This window comes from Equus quagga, chromosome 4 (genome assembly GCF_021613505.1).
Source record: "Equus quagga isolate Etosha38 chromosome 4, UCLA_HA_Equagga_1.0, whole genome shotgun sequence".
Lineage (NCBI taxonomy): Eukaryota > Metazoa > Chordata > Mammalia > Perissodactyla > Equidae > Equus > Equus quagga.
The window spans coordinates 91,175,769-91,198,687 of NC_060270.1; the positions used below are offsets into that span (position 1 = coordinate 91,175,769).

Genomic DNA, 22,919 nt, shown 5'->3' on the forward strand with positions numbered 1-22,919 from the left:
TTGGAATAGTGCCTACCATATACGAATGCTCAATAAATTTTTTTTCATGTATGAGAACAGTACATTATTGATAAAATTGGAAATTATAAAATTGTTGAAATATGTAAATACTTTTATATAATAATTATTATGGGGAAAATGCATTCTAAGTACCAAACTACTGACTTTAAAAATGTTTGAAACATGACCCTTTTGTGAGTAAAAGACTGCAGTTTTTGCTTTTTTTTTTCCATGTAGTAGTTACTATGTTTCTAGGAAGAGGAGGGGAAAGTAAATGGTATGTCTACCTTGTGCTAATAAGTACTTTATGTCATTTCATATAATCCACTGTCAGCCCTATTAGGTAGCTAGTAATAACTCCATTTCAAAAGAGGAGGTTAAAATTTCAGAAAGATCCAGTGATTATCTAGGTAGCAGAGCTGCTGTATTATAGTCAGTCTGACTCCAAACTCAAAGCTTCTGCTACTATTCCTGTCTTATTAACAGAGGAGAGATTCAAAATATATAACAATTGGTATGGTGCAGGCACCAACAAATCAGAGTGGATGCCAGGGTCTTGGAGGGCCCCTGCTCTGCCAGATGTTATCTCCTTAGGGATTAGAATTTGGAGAAGTCTTGGTGGGGAGGGGTCCCTAGAGAAGGGGACATGTGGAGAGGTTGAAGCAGTGGCTATTTTCCAACAACCAGGAAAGTCTTCTACTATTTAGTATTTTAACAACTGATATAGCCACACTATTCATTCTGACCAAATATTAGATATATCTGAATAGGTAATTATGGTATACTTAATGTTATAATTAGGGTATATAAAATTTTAAATGCGCTATTAATTTTTTTTTATATTGTGTTTTTTTCAGACACATTTTTAGGATCAGGCATAATTGAGAATCCCTTCCTTGAGATTTCAGCTAAACTATTACATAAATATATGGTCCTTTTTCAGTTACATTGATTGATTGATCGATCAATTGCCAGTCAACATAGATTGCCTTTACAGTCAACCATTTTTTAAAAATTGTGAACTTGCAATAATTTGGTGGTGGAAGCTCACAGCTTATGATCGTTTGGCCAAAAAATTTATTAAGCTATTGTAAGTAACATAAAGGACTTTGTTGCTTTGCTTTTTTCCAAATGTGAATTTGTTCTCATTTATAACTCGCCTCTTATTACATCTTCTCCATCCACATCCAAGAAGAATAAAACAATGATGATTTTTACCTCATTGTCTACATAGTGTATGTTCAAGTTTGGTAAAAACCTTATCTCTTAATTTCATAATCTGGGAGCAAGACACGTCACTGATAGTATTTATTCCTCTTTCACTGTTTTTATGTGGTAGAAAAGTTATTTGAAATGCAAATTTTAGGCAATGAATACATTGTTTTTTGGTTTGTATTGCAATTTCATGGAATTAAATGAACTATGTTAACTAATGCATTTGGTTTGAACCATATGAAATTACCATTATTCAGCCTTTTTTGAATAATAAAAAGGACAATTTTATCTGATTCAATCCAGTAGAGAGGCATCTATTGCCAACATATTGACTGCCTTGAAATTATTTGTTTTTATCATCTTTATATGAATAACTGAATATTTCATTTTATTTTTTACTTCAGTTGCTCTGTTGCAACCAGCCAATCAATAGGTATTTTTAAATATTTTATATTTAGTTTTTACTGAACATGAACCCACCATACTTTTTCCTTCCACATACTGACTTGCAGTTTACTGTACCATGTTAAAATTCTCTATTATATATATTATATAGGATGCATCTTACTATATCTGCAATGCTATCTACAGCTATATTCTCAGGGCTAAGGAACCATCAGAAAACCACAGCATTATGAATGCCAGCAATATAAGGAACATTTAATATTTGATTAATTTTAAGTAGTTTTGAAGCCATGTGTGAGAGGTGGTATTAAGACTTAAATCATTCATGTAGAGCAAAAGGGCCTATAACGTTTTGGTTTAAACATTCAAGTGGTTATTTTTCTGCATAGTCATTTCAGTTCATTACAAACATAGAGAAGATGGAACAAATTTCTGGAAATATTTAACATTTTATATGTCTAGCTTTTGATTTGTCACCTTTGAAAGATCTAAAATGATACCATTTATTTTTTGTAACCCTCAAAAAAGAAACTTGAGAGGACAATCCTCTAAACCTAAAATATCTCTAATAAATCAGAGTGACTCAGAAGCTCTTTTCAGTTGCACTTGCTCATATTTGGATTTCATTTTTTGATTTCTCAGTTATCTTTCACCAAGTCAATAATGACCTCATCTTTGTTTACTCTTAGAGATAATTTGTATAATCCAGACATCCTTTTCTGTTTTATAAGGATTTTATTCTTGTGTCAATGTGTTATTTTCTCTGACAAACCTCTTCATTGTTTGGCAGGTTGGTGTAATACTGAGCTGTTCTTGGTAGGATTTGAAATATTGTTCCCTTTTGGTAAAAGATAGCTATTTCCAGACATCATAAAATCAGGCACTACTGCTGGCTCACAGAATTCCTCACATAATATGGTGTCTTTTGCTGTTGTGAGTTCCTGCACCAAAAATCTGCAGAAAGTCAGAGCCTAGTGTTTCCCTCAAGCACTGGCAGCTTTGGTACTTTAGTCACATTAACCTCCTTTTCAGACATCACTAAGGACGATATTCCTATTGTTCTAGGCATTTATTTGCATTTTCTCTGCTTGTCATTTTCTTCTTTCAGTCTGCTAATATGTGGGGACTTCTCTACCTCCTTCATAGAGTTCTAACACCTCTCCCTGCTATCTTTTTGTTTCTATTGGAAATTATGGTACAATTTGATTTGGTTATGTAGGAAATTTTCATTTTTGTATTTTTTTCTCCATTTCTTTCTTTTATAGCTTTTTACTCTTTTTCCAAGATGCAACTACTTGTTGCTTTTTTGTCAGTTATGTTGGCTAAAGTCTCTTCTATTAGCTTAGAATAATACCTTGATGATTTATTGCCAGTAATGAGGACACATCATTTTGGAGAGGTTTTTTTCTTTTGTTTTGTTTGATAATTTGAAGTCACTTTGGCTGAAGTATGCATTATATAAAAACATTATGCTTTAAATTATCAATACCATAAATATTGGAAGGAGACTGTCTGTATATTATAGAACATTTAAAAATTCTTACAGCATGAATTTGATGTTCACCTATAAGCAGTTTGTATACTAATGTTAATAATCTATAGCTGCATTTTGCAGCTGGTTGTTTGAAATATACCTACAAGAGAGCACTTTTTAGTCTGTATACACATACTTTACAATTATATTTATTTAAAATTTTTCTGTAAGTTAATTTTAATATATCTTCCCTCTAATTAGTTTTCTTTCAAATTAGTCTTAATTAACAAGTACTAATTAATGTCTACCATATCTTATTAACTTTTCAACTTACATGATTTTCTTTTGTTTTTATAAAGAGAACATCTTTTAAAAAGACTTTTTCTGAGTTGTGATTCAGTATTTTCTGCTTACGCTGCTATCACACTCTAGTAATTTGTTTAGTTCAATACAGTAGAATTGCTTTTAGAACTATTATTATCTTTTTTATCACCATGTAAATAAGCATTATGGTTTATATTCTGGATCTGGACATTTTTAGACATTGAACTAGATTTATGATAGCTTCATGAAATCTGTTTTTATAATAGTATTTTTCTTTGGGATGTTAGTGTCTTGATGTGTCAAATGCCCAAAAATGTTATCATGAAACCATAAAAATGCTTCCAATTGCGTGCAACTTCTTTAAGGCCTCTCTCTTTTTTTGCTGGGAAAGATTTGCCCTGAGCTAACGTCTGTTGCCAATCTTCTCTCTGTTTTTTTTTCTTCCTCCCCAAAGCCCCACTACATAGTTGTATATTCTAGTTGTAGGTCCTTCTGGTTCTTCTGTGTGAGCCGCCACCACAGCATGGCTACTGACAGACAAGTGGTGTGGTTCTGCACCCAGGAATAGAACCTGGGCCACAAAAGTGGAGTGTGCTGAGCTTTGACCACTAGGATATCAGGGCTGGCTCAAGGCCTCTTAATTTTTTTTTTGAGGAAGATTATCCCTGAGCTAACATCTGCTGCCAATCCTCCTCTTTTTGCTGAGAAAGACTGGCCCTGAGCTAACATCTTGCCCGTCTTCCTCTACTTTTTTATATGTGGGACGCCTACCACAGCGTGGCATGCCAAGCAGTGCCATGTCCGCACCCGAGATCCAAACCGGCAAACCCCGGGCCACCAAAGGGGAACGTGTGCACTTAACCGCTGTGCCACCGGGCCAGCCCCAAAGCCTCTTAATTTTTGTGCACAAAAATAATATTCTTTCTTTCTCTCTTCTCTTATCTCTCTCTTTCTTGTTCTCTTTCTTCTTCTCTTTCTCTCTCTCTGTCTCTCTCTCATACACACACACACACACCGGGTCATAGACCCAATTTCTGTTTCAGCAGTGGCAGAAACATCATTTTTGTTAGACTAAATTCCAGTTCTTTTGTATTTTTTCATTTGGTGGTATCAATTTCAACATCACTCCAAGAGTTTTGTTCTTTGTGTTGGCCCACCATCAATTTATAGTGTCTTGTTTGTTTTAACCTTGGGGTTAATTAAATATGTTAGGTAATAAGTTGTTGGCTGGTACAACTAATGCCTATATTTTGCCACATTGCTATAGATTTTTAAAAATTAATGCTATCCTCTTAAATGTTTATGAATGTTTGCCTCCAAAAGGGGGCAGTGCAACTTTGGTGTTTGACTTGTGAATGCTTTTTTTCAAAGCATTCTTCTCTTGTTTGCTCGTAAAATTTCTTGTAATTCCTAATCATAGATTCATAGAATCATAGAGTTGGAAGGGACCTTCAAGGTTAGCATGTTTCAGAGGGAATTTAAATGTACCTTCTGATGTTGAAATTTCTTCTTTGATATCCCTACCTGTTGTCAAGTAATTCTATCTACAGTTTTTGGCATAATCCTGAATAGTGAGAACAGCGGTGGTTATCACTGTTACTTTTCTTCTCTTCCTTTCTTTTTCCTCCTGCAGAACTTTCTAGCATTGAAAAAGATCTCATTTTTAGCATTTTTGGAAATGTAGACAACTCCTGTTGATGACGATAATGAAAAAAAGAGACATATGATGTTTTAGAAAAGAAAATGGAGGTGGTGTTAGTGGTAGTGGTTTTTTAAGGAAGCCATGAAAAAGATAAAGGAGGGATACACTGCTAGAAATGTGTAAGAGAGACTACTGAGTCAGGACTCAGCGAGGCAAAAAGCAGAATCTGAGAAGATTTGAAGAAGATAGCAACAACATCATCCTAGTCATAAACTTCTAACAGTACCGACATTTGGAGGGAGGAAGAAAGCAAGATCGCTAGTATATTTATTATTTCCAAAAATAAAATAGCTTTATAAAATATAATAAAGCTATATAAAATAACTTTATAGTGTATTTTATACACTGCCACAGAGGAAGTCCTTGAAGAGTTCTCGCACATGGAAGGATATGACTCCTTTTTAAAATTTTTGTTTTATTGAGCGTAAACCTATTAACGTAGACTTTCATATTCACATTATTTCTGACTCCCAATCCTGTTTTTTTCTCTACAACATACTCAACCTTCAATTCCCAATCCATAGTGGTTTTCAAGAACCTTATTTTAAGAGTGGGAGAGACTATATAAAATTAGAATAATAAATGAGCTGCCAGCCCATTTACTAGGTCCCAACCCTATTAGCTATTTGTCTATAGCTAATTATCTATCAACACCACCAATAGGACAACAAAACTAAGGTCAAATTTATTATTGTCAGAACTCTAATATGCATGTTCTTGGTACTGTATTTGGCAAAATCTTATTCTTCATCTTTCTCTCCAAAAAGATCAGCTCTCAAGGTATTTGAATGTTAGTGTACCCAAAAATCACTCACTGATATTCCCCAAGTGACAGATGTAATTAAGGTGGTCTATGAGAACCAAATTGATTATTTATTACAGCTGAAGAGATATCCTGTCCAGATAAGATGGACATTTTTGGAGAATGCTGGGGAGGGGGGGAGGGGGGTGAAATGAGAACAAAAGGATTGCTTCTTTTGCTTTTTCTTTTCTTTTTTTTTAATTGAGATTCATGATAGTTTACATCATTGTAATACTTCTCTTGTACATCATTTCTTGGCCGTCACCACGTAAGTACTCCTATTCACCCCCTGTGCCCACCCTCCACCCCACTTCCCCTGGTAACCACTGAACTATTTTCTTTGTTTATGTGTTTGTTTATATTCCACATATAAGTGAAATCATATGGTGTTTGTCTTTCTCAGTCTGGTTTATTTCGCTTAGCATAATACCCTCAAGGTCCATCCATTTTGTTGCAAATGGGATGATTTTGTCTTTTTTTATGCCTGAGTAGTATTCCATTGTGTGTATATATATATATATATATATATATATATATATATATATACACATATATGTATATATATACACACATATACCATATCTTGTATATATGTGTATATATATATATATACACCATATCTTCAAGGTCCATCCATTTTGTTGCAAATGGGATGATTTTGTCTTTTTTTATGCCTGAGTAGTATTCCATTGTGTGTATATATATATATATATATATACATATATACCATATCTTGTATATATGTGTATATATATATATATATATATATATATATATACCATATCTTCTTTATCCACTCATCGGTCAATGGGCACTTGGGTTGCTTCCACATCTTGGCTATTGTGAATAATGCTGCAATGAACATAGGGGTGCATAAGTCTCTTTGAATTGTTGATTTCAAGTTCTTTGGATAAATACCAAGTAGTAGGATAGCTAGGTCGTATGATAATTCTATTTTTAATTTTCTGAGAAATCTTCATACTGTTTCCCATAGTGGCTACACCAGTTTGCATTCCCACCAGCAGTGTATGAGCATTCCCTTTTCTCCGCATCCTCTCCAACGTTTGTTGTTTTTGGTCTTGGTAATTATAGCCATTATGACTGATGTGAGGTGATATCTCATTGTAGTTTTGATTTGCATTTCCCTAATGATTAGTGATATTGAGGATCTTTTCAGGTGCCTGTTGGCCATCTGTATATCTTCCTTTGAAAAATGTCTGTTCATATCCTCTGCCCATTTTTTGATGGGGTTGTTTGGTATTTTTGTTGAGTTGTGTGAGTTCTTTACATACTTTGGATATCAACCTCTTGTCTAATAAATGATTTGCAAATGTTTTCTCCCATTTGGTGGGTTGTCTTTCCACTTTGTTGATGGTTTCCTTTGCTTTGTAGAAGCTTTTTAGTCTAATGTAATGCCATTTGTTAACTTTTTCTTTTGTTTCCCTTACCTGAGAAGACATGGTATTTGAAAAGATGTGGCTAAGACCAATGTCAAAGAGTGTAGTGCCTATATTTTCTTCTAGGATCTTTATGGTTTCAGTTTCTACACTCAAGTCTTTAATCCATTTTGAGTTAATTTTTGTGTATGGTGCAAGATAATGGTCTGCTTTCATTCTTTTGCATATAGCTGTCCAGTTTTCCCAAGCCCATTTATTGAAGAGACTTTCCTTTCTCCGTTCTATGTTCTTAGTTCCTTTGTTGAAGATTAGGTGATTGCTTCTTTTCCTTTTCTAATGAAAATATGTACTCTTCTATTAATCTGTTGAATAGCCTGGCTGTTATCAAAAGAGAGAACTTCAATTGCTTTGGACTTTAAATATAGTTTCGTACAGATCATCTGGCTTCATCTGGACAGGTTGCAAGGGAGCTAAAGACTAGGCTTAATTTGGTGGACAGAATTTAGAATTACCTGTAGTCTTTCTTCTTGAAAGTGACATGGGCATGCCCAATAAAGAATTCTTACACTTTTACTGCAAAACTAGAGTAGTTGCATTGAAACCATAAATAAAAGTTAGGCAAGGGCCACCAAATGAGTGATCTGAATAAACCTAATGATGATTCTGTTACTAAGCAATGGCTTGAATATGCTCAGGCCAAGATTATTCTCTGTGATAAAAGCAGTTGAGAAAACAAATCTTCCATGGATTGCATGATCAGAGCTCTGTTATACTGAAGAAATTTGGAAACTTTAAAAAAGAAAACATAGGATAATAATATTTTTAATTCTTTGAATGTTTGTGTTGAAATAAAACACTTGTGAGGTTTTATCTTATTCTATAACCTCTTGCTATGATCTGTTCATTCAGCCATATGTGAAATTTGTGAATTAGAGTTTTTAAAAGTCACTTCTCAGATCAGAATGAGTGGGATCTTGAGGGCTATGAAATTGCATACTCTAATGCTATGAAAGCAATCACCTGTAAAAGTGTAGGTTTGGATCTAGTCCCATAGCTCAGAGACGTAGAAAGCCTGTTTTTTTTTTTTCTATAAAAACTGCTATATTTTAAAATTGGAAGTGCAGTAATATTTTAAGAAGGCATAGTTTTTTGTAAAAAAATAATGAGTTAAAACCGTAAATTTAATATCCCTCTATTGAACCATACTTAATGGATCTTAATTAGATTAGGGTTATAGAACATTACATTCAGAAGCAAGAGTGAGATTTTTAGGATAAACCCTTAGCATCACAGAAGCTTTATTATGTAAATTACACAGAAATAATAGAAAGTATATGCAGCTAAATGAGGACATAGAAATCCTCTTTTATGAGGAAGAAGAGTTGAAAGTGAACCACCATGGCATTCTCCTTTCAGTGGGAAACCTGATAAACCTTGGAAAAGGGTGGAGAGTGTAAGGCGGAAATTGACGTGAAAATATATCAGATAAGGCTTCCAGAGCTACTGGAGATTCCAGAGCTTACTGGAGGTAAGGCTTCCCAGCTACTGGATGGGGCCTTCAAGAAATACTGTGATTATCAACTGCATGAGTTTGAAACCCAGCTCTGCCAGTTATTAGCCGTGCAACTTTGGACAAATTAATCTCTCTGTTCAATTTCCTTAGCTGTAAGATGTAGATGATAATAGCACTTCTTAGGATTGTTGTGAGGATTAAATTATGCTACTTAGAATTTAGAAATCAATCAACGTTAGCTCTTACCAGTATATTTAAAAGGAAGGAAGAAGTTTTGTTTAAAGATTGGCACCTGAGCTAACAACTGTTGCCAGTCTTTTCTTTTCTTCTCCCCAAAGCCTCCCCAGTACATAGTTTCATAGTTGTATATTCTCTTTCTGAGTGTCTCGGGTTGTGCTATGTGGGACACTGCCTCAGCATGGCCTGATGAACGGTGCCATGTCCGCGCCTGGGATCCGAACCACCGAAACCCCAGGCAAACTTAACCACTTGGTCACAGGGCTGGCCCCAGGAAGGCAGAAGTTTTAGAAACTTATATGACAAATATTGGAGATGCTTAACAATGTCTATTATTTAGAAGTTTGTATTTTTAATCATTAAGGAGTAATACATATGTATAGATTGAATTCTTTTATGATATAGAGTATTATGTGATTTACAGAGTTATTGGTTCTTATTAAAATATGTCGTTTTCCTAAGGAAACATTGAACCATGTTCCGTATGACTTCTATGTTAAGTATATTTAAATATAGTCTAATTTATTGAAAAATATTTTCATTCTTGTTAATTCAGTTACTAATAATGGTAATTATTACGCTGTTACTCTCAGTTAACCAAAATTACCTGGATTATGAGGCATTAAGAGAGTTAGGTGCTGGGGCTGGCCCCATGGCTGAGTGGTTAAGTTCGCGCGCTCTGCTGCAGGTGGCCCAGTGTTTCGTTGGTTCGAATCCTGGGCGCGGACACGGCACTGCTCATCAAACCACGCTGAGGCAGCATCCCACATGCCACAACTAGAAGGACCCACAATGAAGAATATACAACTATGTACTGGGGGGCTTTGGGGAGAAAAAGGAAAAAAATAGAATCTTTAAAAAAAAAAAAAGAAAAGAGAGTTAGGTGCAGTAGTCCTCAGAACAGATGGGACAGTTCATGCAGCATAGGGAGATTACAATTTTTAAATCATTCATAGTAGTAAAGTATACCAAAGAGAAAGCTAGGTGCCTTATCCAATCACTGTAAAATACTATATTTAACTACTAGAAAAACCAACAAATAAAACCATCATGTATTTATTAAGTGCTTTCAGGCTAGGGCTTGCTGAGAAATTATAATCTAGTTGAGGAAATAAAACAAACATGCCAAATCTTAAATAGTAGCAAAAGATAGAAGAAAGGGACCATAAATGAGTGCCTGATTAGCCTGATTAGCTAAGTAATTTGCGATAATTACTATAGGAAATCAGAAGAGAAAGAGCTTTTAGTGTCAAGTTGATGGAAATTTCCTTCAATGAAGAAGCAGTATTTGAGCTAAGTTTTAGTTGACCAAGAGATAAGAGAGAAAGGCAGCTGGGGTCAGGTAGTAGAAGAACAAGAGGTTTGCAAAAAGACCTTGGGACTTCATTTCATAGGTGTAAACCACAGAGGCAGATGGGCAGTCTATCTTGCGGGTGGAATAGCTCCGTTTGTGAAGACGTTTAGGAAGTCCATGACTATTTACCAGCTGTGAAGCAGCACTAGGCCTGGTAAAAGAAAATCAACTATAGTCATAAACTGAAGATTGATCTTGACTTAATAGAAAAACCTGAAGTCTTTAGCAGCACATGCATGTAGAAAGAATACTTTATTGGGAGCACTTCCAAACTAGGTAGATGAGAGAAAATAAGTATAGTTTTCTTTAAAAGTTTAGTAGTTATTGAGATCGCCATCTTTATTATGTATAACAGAGACTCAGATATTTACCTCTGTTTATTAAACTTTTCTTTTTCAGGAAGAATCTAAAGAGTATGTGTGTGTAATATATTATTTTTATTGAGAAGTATTTCCAGACCTGTTTATAAGAATTTTCAAATCTAAAATGTTAACAGCCTCTTTCTTACTGTTATTTTTAGTAAGTTATGTTAGTGTGTGTGTGTTCTTGAGGGAAATGATTCAAGACTTTTTCTTTAAAAAATTTTGGCTTTGTGTTTAAACAGCAAATGATGCTAAAAGAGCTTTCCCCCACCCACCCCCACCCCCCGCTAAGTTGGGGACAAAAAATTTTTAATTGTAAGACATTGAGGTCATGTTTCTAGTTACATATCAGGTTTCAGGTTAAATTTTCATTATAGAATATAACCTAGTTTTCTCTTTTTTGCCACAAGTATTTTATTGATTACCTACACAGTTTACTTAGGAGGATAGCAAAGCTTACAAAATATATAATCTATAAACATCATATTAGCTTATCTACATTGATTTATTGCTGAAATCCTATTTCTGTTTAAAGCTATTTCTTGCCTAGTGGTTCTCGGGATTGTTTCTTAAGATTAGAAATGGAATCTTAGAATAAAACTTAAGTATTTTTATAAGTGCTAATAATGAAGGTCTAGTAGTAGTCAGGGTTGAGAAATACTTAGAGCACTGCTTCACAGGAACTGTAGAGCTTTTGCATTGTAATCACCAGAGATGTCTGTAAAAGTAGAGAATCAGTGGCCTTAGCCTAGTTCTTCTGAATCAGAATCTCTGGGCATGGCACCCGGGAGTCCACATTTTACAGTAGTACCTTTGGTCCTTAAGTGCATTATAGTATGAGATTCACTGCAGCCACCATTTATGTCATGCTTGGATCCACGTAACTTAAAATATTACATAGTTGTTGAGGTAGGTTTGTGTGTGTTTGTGTCATAGAAGCTTTGAAGTCATTTTAAATATTTAACAGTCAGATTAGCAAGTATCACAGTAGTTTTCATGGACATCTGTAGACAGTATTTTTTTGAAGTTATTGTCTTATTCGTTAATCTGTAGAAACTAAGCTAAATAGTTGCATTGAGATTGCTTCTTAACTTGAAGAACAGATATTCTTCCTTAACGCTTTTAAAAAATGCCTAGGCCCTTGCCCCAAGTCATACCAGTTAAATCAGAATATATAATGAATAAACTGTCTGAATATATTTAAAAGTGTCCCAAGTGTTTTTAATGTGCAGCTGCAACTAATAAACAGGGATCTACATTAATGACCAAAAGAAACAATGACATTGCTAATCCAAAATATTGATGTTTGGCTTGGGAATCCATAGTACTCAAAACCGCTATAGCATCTAAATCCTGTTACCCTAACTGCTTGTCTCTGGCTGATTTAAAAAAATCAAGCAAAATCAGGATCAAATTCTTTCAGCAAAGAACATTTTCTCTAGATAGTCCCAATTCTCTATTAGAGGCAATTTCTCTTAAAGACTTCTGCTAAGCTTCACTAGGTTGGTGTAAAGTACTGATTGAGCAATTTAAGTGATAAGGGAAATAAAATTTTGACCTTTTCATGAGGACAGGATATTTAACTAGTTGTTTTCTATGATTTTGGCTTTTTATAGGCAACTCAAATGTAATGAAGACTATATTTTTGTAATTATCCATTTTGAACAAGGAAAATATTTTCTCCAATGGGGTTATGTTCATGTAGGACATCAGAATCAATGTGTTTAGAATTGTATTTCTTAAAAATGTTATAGAAACTAGGTAGCCAGATAAAATTAGTGCTATAGAAAGTTCAGACACCATGTAAATGTGCCCCTTCACTTCTTGTTCCCACCCTCCATTTCCCTTCCTCCTGGTAACCACTAAATTGTTCTCTCTGTCCATAAGTTTGTTTATATTCCACATATGAGTGAAATCACACGGTGTTCATCTTTCTCTGCCTGGCTTATTTCACTTAACATAATGTCCTCTAGCTCCATCCATGTGGTTGTGAATGGGATGATTTTGTCTTTTTTTATGGCTGAATAGTATCCCATTGTATATATATACCATATCATCTTTATCCAATCATCAGTCGATGGGCACTTGGGTTGCTTCCACATCTTGGCTATTGTGAATAATGCTGCTGCAATGAACATAGGGGTGCATAAGTTTCTTTATATTCTTGATTTCAAGTTCTTTGGATAAACACCCAGTAGTGTGATAGCTGGGTCATATGGTATTTCTTTTTTAAATTTTTTGAGAAATCCCCATACTGTTTTCCATAGTGGCTGCACCAGTTTGCATCCCCACCAGCAGTGGATGAGGGTTCCCTCTTCTCCACAACCTCTCCAACATTTGTTATTTTTTGTCTTAGTGATTATAGCCATTCTAACAGGTGTAAGATGATATCTAAGTGTAGTTTTGATTTGCATTTCCCTGATGATTATGTGGAGCATCCTTTTATGTGCCTCTTGGCTATCTGTATATCTTCTTTGGAAAAATGTTTATATCCTCTGCCCTCTTTGATTGGGTTGTTTGTTTTTCTGAAGTTCAGTTCTGTGAGTTCTTATATGTTATGGAGACTAACCCTTTTTGGATATATGATTTGCAAGTACTTTCTTCCAGTTGGTGTGTTGTTTGGAAAATCTCATTACGGTTTATTTACGTAAAATATACCCGTTGATACATACCTCTTTGCCCAAACTTATCAAAGAAAGTCATAGAGAATTTCAGTATCTGCTTTTATATTTAAAATAAATGAAACAATGTTTATACCCTCAAATTCATGTTATTTTCTTATGTTTCTCTTTTAGATGCTTATTGAGGATATCAGTTTCTGCATGTGGGAAGTAGATATTGAAGGTTATATGGTTTACAGACAAGATCTTTAAAAGATAGGCACTCCAGGTAAGTAATAACTATAGCCTCGTAAATAATCTCATTTAAATGGTTGAAGTTGCCAGATTGCAATTTGAGTTGCTAAACTTGCTTACTTTTTATCCCCAGCCCTAGCTAAGCAACCTTGCAACCACATTCATTCGTATTCAGACACAAATTTTTATGCCCTAACACTATCTTGACAGGATGTATCAAATTTCATTTATAATGGGCAGTTGATAATATTGATATATTATTGTGGAAGAGTGCAAACCAATTAAGAATGCAGAAGAAATGCAGTATCTTACATCAAAACTGTGAGCGCAATGCAGTCAGTAAACTTAAAAAACTGGTTCAGCAAAAACCACTATCCACTGTACTTTCTTTTTAAGGTATTCATTAATCAATCCTTAAATATGTTAAGAACTTGTTCTTTAACCACTCCAGAAAACCCAGTTATAGTGTATTGTACTCGTAGTATTATCTCTGAATACCAAATCTCTTTTCACTATTTCTGGAGTCTCCAAAGATTTGTCTTGACCTACCATATCCTTTCATTTAGCATATTTTGTTCATGCCTGCCATGATTGCTTACATACTTACATTACTAAGGAAATTTATAAATACATTTTGGTAAAATTTTGAGTGACATACAAGGGGTACAAAATGGAAAAAAAGTACTTTAAATAATGTTGCATGTCAGGTGGGTACAATGGAACCTTGGAGAGTATGTGACTTGTGAAAGGCTCTAGAGTCCTTTCTAAGTTGGAATACAAGACCAATAAAATCAGATCTTATGAATTTTTTTCAAAAGAAACCAGACATACAAATTTTGAAAAGTCTTTATTTTTGTTATCAGCATAAAATTTTGCTGTGAAAAAAATCCACTTTTTCCACTGTGTGAACTAAATAATACAGTTTACCGCCTCTGTAAAGGGAATGTTTTTCCTTTGTTCTATTTTTCTTTATTCTTTTAGAGTGAAAGTACTTAGAGTCTATTTTTTCTCCTTAATTTGTGGTTAGCAGCTTAGTGATTTTGCTAGTTTTCTGTGATGAATATTATTGTCAGAAATAACTTCTCTTGAAAATATAAATGATATTACTTATTTCTAATCCATTTCTACATGATGAGTTAGTTACCTGGAACAGCTATTTAATCATTTTCTGAATTATAATAATTAGAAAATTATTTTTACAGTTTCTTCCTTTCCACAGTGTAAAACAGATCCTTCTGATTAAAAAAAAATAAGGCATTCCTTTTTTTCTTTGGACCTTTTGCATAGAGAATAGAGTTAATCACACTCCTCAGCTCATGGCACACTGTCATCACTGGTCCATGCAAAGCACTTATTTTATTTATTTATGTATTTTCTTTTATTCTCATTTCCACTCCCATGCTCCTGAGTGAGACCCATAGGAAACCATTCTAATATGATAGTCTAAAATAATATCTACTGTACTCTCCTCTTTTGTTTGTATTTTCATAATATGAGTATTGTTTTATATATATGTATTTTTTAAAGATTTTAAATGAAAATTTTCAAATAGATAAAAAAGAAAAGGAGAGTAATAGTATGTGCCCATCTCTCAGCTTCAACAGTTATCTCATGGTTGAGCTTGTCTTAACTATTTTTCTACCCTGCCTCTTCCTCCATTTATATTCATGTACATGAAATTTTAATATGCATAAATGGTATTGTACTATGTATCTCATTGTGTTTCTTACTATTTTATTTTATTAACTTTGTGTTTTTATCATTTATTTATGCTGTTGTGTTTACATTGCTTCTAACTGCTGCATAGTATTCCATGGTTTGTAGCTCCCTGTTTTAACTATCCATGTTTCCCAGTGATTGCCACCCAGATTGCTTCCAACTTTCTGTCAAAATAAACAATGCCATGGTGAACATTCTCATACTTGTCCTATCATGGAACGTTGCAAGGACTTCTTTGGGATATATATCCAGGAGTAGAATTGCTGAGTAATAGGATAGACGTTTAAATATATATATTTCACCAAGTCCTGCCAGATAGTCTATCAAATAAATACTTTGGTCTGTACTTTCACCAGCAGTAACTCCCTTATCCCTGCCAACCCTTGACATTATCTATCTAGCTTTCTGATATTTTCAGTCTAACGTGTGTAATTTTATAGCTCATTGTTTTAATTTGAATTCCTCTTATTATTAATGGGTTTGAGTATTTCTTCATATTCTTGTTGGCTTTTTGGCTTCCCTCTTCTGAAATTGCTTCTTCATGCTCTTTATTTTTCATAATAAAATCTGTCTCCTGATTAATGTTTTTTTAAAAGTTTATTGTATGCTTTAGATGTTCATTTCCTGTCAGTTTTAGATATTAAAGAAAAATCTACTCCCATTCTTTCAACTTTTTAATTTTGTGCATGATGTTCTTTAAGTACACATCTATATTTTAAGTATTCAGTTAAAAATATTTTCTTGATGTCTTGATGCAGGTGAACAGAAATGCTACTGATTTTTTGAAACTTGATCTTGGTTCTAACAACAGTGCTTAACTCTCTTATTCTTAATGGGTTGTTCTTTTTTCAAGATAGATGGTCATATATCAACTACAAATAATGACAGTTTTATTGCTGCCCTTCTCATCCTTCTACTTTTACTTCTTTCGTCTTTCCAATACCTGTGATCAGTTCCTCTGGAATTATGTTTAACAGTAGTGGTAACAGTGGGCATCCTCATCTTATACTGAATCCTAAAGAAGGTGCATCTAGTTTTTCACTTAAGTATAATGTTTGCTGAAAGTTTTTAATGTATAATGTTTACCAGATTAAGAAAGGTTCTTCTATTTCTAGCTTGCTACGTATTCTTATAATAAATAGCCATCGAATCCTATAAAATGGTTTTTGTGTATCTGTTAAAATAATCATGTGATATTTATCCTGTGGTATATTAATGTTGTGAATTATATGGATAGAATTTCTAATGTTAAGCCATCTCTGCATTCTTAGTTTACACCCTACTTGATCCTGGTGTATTATTGTATTTGTTTAGCAAATATTTTATTTAGGATTTTAGAATCTATATTCTTAAGTGAAATGTGCTATGATTTTCTTTTCATTTTCCCTTTCTGATTTTGCAATTAAGATTACATTAGCCTTATGAAATGAGATGGGCAGCTTTTGCTCTTTTTCTATTTTCTAGAACAACTTTATAAGAATTTACTGTTTCTTTAGCATGCATTGAAACTCATGTAAAACTATCTGGTTCTGAGGATTTTTGTGAGAGTTTTTTTTAGGCTATTTATGTCTTTAATGCTTTTTAATCTATTCGGGTGTTTTCCTCAGGTTCTTCCAGCCCCTCCTTCCCCCCGACCATGTGTACTGATGACACCTGATGCTCTCACCACCTACAGGTATCGCCCAGACCCAGTTTCCTTTGAGTTAGGAAATGTCTAGACAATCTTGGTGTTTTCATCTAACTCAGCCATATAGTGTTCACTCTCCTTTCGAACTGACCAGGGACTCAATGTCCTAACCCTCAATGTCCTAACCCTGACCAGTGGGCTTTGATCTGCCCAGTCTTGCTTCACTTAAACTCCCACTGCCACAACCTAAATTAATCCTGTACTCCAATAGTTTTCTACTTTACTATAACCAGAAACTTTGGTTAATAATGCCCTGAGTTGACTTCCTTAAATCCTTTAAAACTATTACCATATTTCTGGTTACATGCGTCAAGGTCATGTAAAAGCTAAGTATTTTGACAATAGAATAAGTAAGGTATTATGTTCGGGGAAGATAAGTGTTGGGAAAAAAATAGGCAATCATCTAGTCTAATGTCCTCTGCAGTAGATACCAAATAGTAGTTAGCTCTGGAAGATTTTCACGTTATCTCCAGAGTTTGGAACTTTAGTACATGTATTATCAGAAGAAAGATTAAAAGTATTTTCACTTACAGCACAAAAAAGGAGTAGAGATTATAATTAAGAACTTGAAAGACCCAACAACAACAACAAAATTGTCAATAAGCACATAATGTTATTATAATTTTTGATATATTTGAATATGTTTCTGGCATCTTATTTCAGTTTTTCTCACACACTTTGTGTATTTTTATTTCTTTTTAATCCTTTCTTTCTTAAAAAAAAAAACCCTCTATTTATACATCTCCCCTAAAAAGATTCTTGTACACTCTGGCATCCCTTTGTATCCCTTCCTTTCCCAACTCCCTATGTTGCTATCATCTACTTTAAATTCTAAACTATTGTAGTCAGATTTTCTCTTCTTCTTCACTCTTAACTGTTTTTAATAAATACAACAAACTTTACCAAGATATTTGATAAGCATTGCTTTATACATCTTTTAAACATTTTTTGAATTTGTTCCTCTTTCGACTATTTCATTGACAACTGTTTTCTGAGGCCTTGTATGCTTGAAATGTTTGAATGACTGCGTATCTGAATATAAAACTCTAGGTTTTAGGTTTCCTTCAATACTTTGGAAATCCGTGATTTTTTTTTCCTGTTATCTCCATGATTTCTTCAAATACTTCTTTCTTTATATTTTTATTTTTCTCTGTATGTCCTTGTTATTCAGATGTAGCACTGACAATCTCTTAGCCTTTCTTTTATATTTTCTTTTTCTTTGTCCTTTTCTTAGTTTTGAAGATTTCCTCAAACTGGTCTTCAAATTCATTAATTTATTCCTCATTTTAATTCTATTCTTTATCCAATCTCTATGTTTCAAATGTTATATTTTTTATAACATTTCTACTTGTTTCTTTGTTTTCTTGTTTTTATTACATATTGCTAATATGTTCTCTTATCTCTTTTAGTATGGTTATTAGGCTAATTTTAAATTCTTGGACCATCAGATCTAGCATTTCTGCTTTTCATAGAATCTGTATGCCAGTATGTTGTTTTTCTTTGGAAGTAGTTGAGCTACTCAAAATGTCTTGATATTTTGACCTGTAAGATCATTTTCACCTGGGGATATTGGCTACTCTATCTGGCATTACATATGGGACAGGCCAGCACCCAGTCCCTGTCATTTGCAGTGAATTCAGAGGATGGGAGGTAGGTAGAAAACCCCCAGGCCACCTAAGAAATCACAGTTACTGATTTATCAAGTGACCAAAATGATACCTCAACTCTGTGCTTTACCATCCACCCCCCCCGCCCCAACTCCCCATCCCACCAGGGAGAAGCAGCATCCAAAGCTGGTGATTGTAATTCACCAACTCTTGATCTGATAGAAAAGGGCAGGGAAATGACTGCCCAAGATTAGTTAGTTCCCACCTGTTTTTCTCAGCTCTCTATAAGTACTCTCTTTACTTCCGAGGGCATTTGTACAGTAGTCTGAGTCCCGACAGATATGGGCGCAGTCATTTTTTGTTTCACCGCAATACCAGGGAACAATCAAAAGCAGAACTTCAATAGTTCATTTTCTGTTTTGTCTTCTACAGCTTACAGGCTGTCTCTGCCCTAGAACCTCAGGTTCCAAGACCCAAGCACATTCACCAGTTCAGACCAGTCCTCTCCACTACTCAGCTTCAAGTTTTCTTATTTTCTGGCTTTTTTTCTCTGCACTTCCTGCTAGAGTTGATCTTTGGAGAGGGACCCAGTAGTTTGTCTAGTCCAACATCTTGGTATTATTTTTCTGGAGGAAACTCTAACAAAAGCATTACATTGTGTGTACTCTTTGACCCAGAGATCACATTTCTTGTGATTTCTCTTAAGTGTATTATCGAGCATTATTTTGTGGCTGACCCAGTGATATATCAGTTAAGTTTGTGTGCTCTACTTCAGCAGCCCAAGGTTTGCCGGTTTAGAGCCCAGGTGCAGACCTTCACACCGTTTATCAAGCCATGCTGTGGCAGGCGTTCCACATATAAAGTAGAGGAAGATGGGCACAGATGTTAGCTCAGGGCCAATCTTCCTCAGCAAAAAAAGGAGGATTGGCAGCAGATGTTAGCTCAGGGCTAATCTTGCTCAAAAAAAAAAAAAGAATTATTTTATCATGATGTGTGAAAACAATTTAAATGTCCAACAATACGAGTTAATTAAATGATGTATATTCATAGAATAAATTATTCTGAGATAGTGCACTGTTCATTTTTGTTTAAAAAAAAAATGAATGTCCACACACACGTGCACCAAAATGTAATAGATTATCTTTTAGTATAAAATGATGGGTGACTATTTTTGCTATTCTTTTTTGTACTTTACTAAATTTCTACAGTAAGCGTGTATTGTTTTTGTACTCCAAATTAATGAACAAACAAATACCTATTTTAATAAGGCAAAAGCAGTCAGCTAGAATGTGGGAGATTGGATATGCCAAGCATTTAGTTTGCATTTTTCTTCTCTATTTGTTCACGTAATTTTTGTCTGAAAGTTTGAAATCAAGGAAAAATTATTGGCTTATATAATTTTTGTTGCTTTATCAGAATAAGTAAACTAATTCATCTGAATGGTCAGATATGTTTTTCTTGGAGGTGTAAGGTATACTGGACATCACAGTGATTATACTTATTTAGAAGGCTTCCTTGACCTCTCTGGGCTTTCATACATAACCCTTACATGTTGATATTTCGCATTATTTCCATACCTCTATTAAAGTAATTTTCAAACTAATTATCTTCTTTGTCTTCAGCTCTAACATCCTCTTGAAGAACATCTAGTGCCTACTTGATCATGTATCCCCATACATATGGCACATAGAATATTAGGAATGGGAAAGGATGATTGGAGCTGGCAGTTAGATCATTGGTTTAGTTTCAGTATAGTACTATAGAGAAAGTCAGGGAGGATGAAAAATGAGTAGAAGGAAAGAAAATGGAAACAGTCACAATTCTCCCATGAGGTTTGTCAACAAGAGGGTAGATTGCAATATCATGGAGGAAATACTTTAGAGGGCCCTGAACATTACCAAAATCAAATTGCCCTCAAAGGAATAAAGAAAACCTAATGTGGTGATGAAGAAAAGAGGCTCAAATTAAAATAGAGACTTATGATTATTAAATAGCAGAGTATTTTGCTATTGAGGTTTGGGAAAAGTCAGTCACCTTTTTTTTTCCCTATGAGTTCTTATCCAAATTGAGCATAGATATACAGAACCAGATGGGAAGACAACTAATTCTGGATACTTAACAAAACCATAAGAGTCTTCAGAACATGTGACCCCAAGCCAAGAAAAGATAGTTAATAGAAACAGACCCAGAAATGATAGTGATGATATAATTAGCAAAGACTTTAAAACAGCTGATTGTGCACATATTCAAGGATTTAAAGAAAAACATTAAAATAATGTGTGTAGAAAATATAGAATTTGCCATATGTGAAATGAAATATCCACTGGATATGTTTAGCAATGCATTAAATACTGCAGATAAGATGATAAGTGGACTTAAGAAATTATCCAAACCAAAGCAGAGAGTAAGACAACTGAAAAAAAATGAATAACACCTCATTGTCCTACTACCGTGTGGTCTAAAAAATGTGTAATTGGAGTTCCAGGAGGAAGAAATATTTGAAGAAATAATGGTGAAAATTTTTCCATATTTGATGAAAACTATAAACTCCTGATTCCAAGAAGCTCAACTAACTCCAAACAAGAAAGAAAACCACACCGACACATCATGTCAGAAAACTAATGATAAAGAAAAAATCATAGAAGCCCAGAACAAAAGCCACATTACATACAAAAGAACCCCAAAGATAATTATTTGCTGACTTCTCATCAGAAACAATGAGAATCAGAAAACATTGGAATGAGATCAGCACTGAAAGAAGAAAGCTATAAACTTAAAATTCTATATACAGCAAAAAGCATAGAAAATAATGATGTTTTCAGACAAAACCACCACAAAGCAGGTGAAAGAGTTCATTGCCAGCAGACTTGTTTTACAAGAAGTGCTAAGTGAAGTCTTGGGGCAAAAGAAAAACATTAGATGAAATATAGTCCACACAAAGGAACAAAGAGCCCCAGAAGTGGGAAATATATGGGTAAATATAAAAGACTGATTTTTTCTCATTTAAATTTTTTAAAAGACAATTGATTGTTTAAATCAAAAACAGTAATAAAAAATAAGAGCAAATATTGTGAAGGTTATAGTGTTTGTAGTAGTAAAATGTATGACAAGATTGCAAAAAATGGGAGAGAGAAATGGAAGTATAATTTCATAATATTCTTACATTATTCAAGATGTGGTGTGCTGGTTTGTAAAGGTAGTCTGTAATAAGTTAAAAATGCATGTCTAAACCCCAGAATAACCACTAAAGATATAAAATAGAGATATAGCTAATAAGTTCATAGAGGAGATAAAGTGGAATGCTAAAAAACTGAATTAGTTCAGAAGAAGGCAGGAACAGAGGATGAAAGAAGAGATGGTTCAAATAGAAAATAAATAGCAAGATGACAGATTTATATCCAATTACATGATAATTATGTTAAATGTAAATTTTCTAAACACTCCAATGAATTGGTACGTTTTGTTAGACCAATAAAAACCCAGTAAACAATTCTATACTACAAGGATTGGCAAACTTTTTATCAAAGGGCCAGATAGTAAATATTTTAGGCTTGAGGGCCATGCAGTTTCTGTTATACTACTCAATTCTGCTGGTGTAGCTAGAAAAACAGCGATAGACAAAATGTAAACAAGTAAGTATGTCTGTGTTCCAATAAAACTTTACAAAGAAACCACCTGGTCCTTGGACCATAGTTTGCCAACCCCTGGTGTACTTGATAGAGGAAGTGCCTTTTAAATATCAAGACACAGGTAGGTTAAAAGTAAAATGTACCAGGGCGGTCCTGTGGCCGAGTGGTTAAGTTCATGTGCTCCGCTTCGGTGGCCCATGGTTTTCCTGGTTTGGATCCAGGGATCGGTTGTGGCACCACTCATCAAGCCATGCTGAGGCAGCATCCCACATAGCACAATCAGAAGGACCTACAACTAGAATATACAACTATCTACTGGGGTGCTTTGGGGAGAAGGAGAAGAAGAAGTAAAAAAAGAAGCAAATAGGCAACAAATGAAAGCTCAGGTGCCAATCTTTAAAAAAAAAAAAAAGTTACATGTACCATGCAAATGCATGTTATCAGAAAGTTAAAGTGGCTAAGTTAATATTAGACAGAGTAGACATCTGGACATCTTTGCCAGAGATAAAGAGGAAATTTTAAAATGATAAATGTAGTTCATCAAGAGGGCATACTGTCCTAAATGATAATAAACAATAGATCTTAAAAATAAATGAAGCAAAAACTGATAGAGTTGAAAGGAGAAATAGACAAATTC

At 34.2% G+C, this 22,919-nt stretch overlaps 1 long non-coding RNA gene across 1 annotated transcript in view; it reads left to right on the top strand.

Moving 5' to 3' along the window:
• Positions 1–22,919, top strand: part of LOC124238143 (uncharacterized) — a 210,563-nt gene that overhangs the window by 152,111 nt on the left and 35,533 nt on the right. The window contains exons 2-3 of the long non-coding RNA XR_006888251.1: positions 13,581–13,674; positions 16,967–17,034. This is a non-coding gene — a long non-coding RNA (uncharacterized LOC124238143). The remainder of the gene's footprint in view (positions 1–13,580; positions 13,675–16,966; positions 17,035–22,919) is intronic.